The sequence below is a fragment of the Alligator sinensis genome, unplaced genomic scaffold (assembly GCF_000455745.1).
Source record: "Alligator sinensis unplaced genomic scaffold, ASM45574v1 scaffold806_1, whole genome shotgun sequence".
Classification (NCBI taxonomy): domain Eukaryota; kingdom Metazoa; phylum Chordata; order Crocodylia; family Alligatoridae; genus Alligator; species Alligator sinensis.
The window spans coordinates 227,202-228,021 of NW_005842521.1; the positions used below are offsets into that span (position 1 = coordinate 227,202).

The following is an 820-nucleotide window of genomic DNA, read 5'->3' on the forward strand; positions in this document are numbered from 1 at the left end:
AACCCTGTGGGAAATTTATTATTTTTGTGTGCAGTGCATTTTACCCACTCACTATTGTTCAGCTATCTACTTGGTTTTAAGAAGTTAATTCCTTTTCACAATGCCAAGAGCCTGGAATAGGAATTTGAGTGGGTCTACTTCTGAATGAGACACTTATTCAGGTCTGTAAGCAACTGGATAGGCAGCAGAGAAATACTTTTTCCAGATCCCTAATAGATAATCCTCAAAATGGGAACAATGGAAACTGACAGATGTGCAGGCCCCTGCTCTATTCACGGTGCTTTACATGAAGCGCCATAATTTAGAGCGCCCGCCCCCCCCACCCAACAGATGTTCGCTGGTTGGCTTAGGGGTGGTAGTGATTGAATCTGCCTGCAGCAGACAAGTTGCCTGTCTCCCCCAGCCCCACTCTGCCCCCCGATGGGGACACAGCAGACACTGAAAGAGAGGGCTCGCGCAGACGCGTGCATCAGAGAGACACCCTCTCATCCGAGCAAACAACCACAACCGCCACCGCCCCTCTCCAAGGAGCGCGCGGACCGCGGGCCACGTGACCCGAATTCGAACGCCGGGCGCGCCACTGACGCAGCAATCTTGCCCGTTTCGCCCCGGCACGCATGCGCGGCTCGCCCCTCTGAGGCCGAGCCCTCCGAAGAAGCCTGCATCTCTCTCCCTATTGGCTGACCAGGGACTCGTGACCCGCTGTTCCAACGGCCGCCCGCGACTGGGGTCCCCCCTCCCCCTCCAGCTCCTTTTCGCCGCATCATTGAGCGTCAGCGGCGCGGGCCGAGGCTGGTGAGTGCGCACGCGCGGGAGGGGG

General features: G+C 57.2%; 1 protein-coding gene across 2 annotated transcripts in view; it reads left to right on the plus strand.

Annotated features, from left to right (window-relative positions):
* The first annotated feature begins 664 nt into the window (after positions 1 to 664).
* Positions 665 to 820, plus strand: part of NUP50 (nucleoporin 50) — a 31,308-nt gene continuing 31,152 nt past the window's right edge. For both annotated transcript variants that reach the window (XM_006031649.3, XM_025213318.1), the window contains exon 1: positions 665 to 795. The gene's annotated coding sequence lies outside the window, so the exon portion shown is untranslated. The remainder of the gene's footprint in view (positions 796 to 820) is intronic.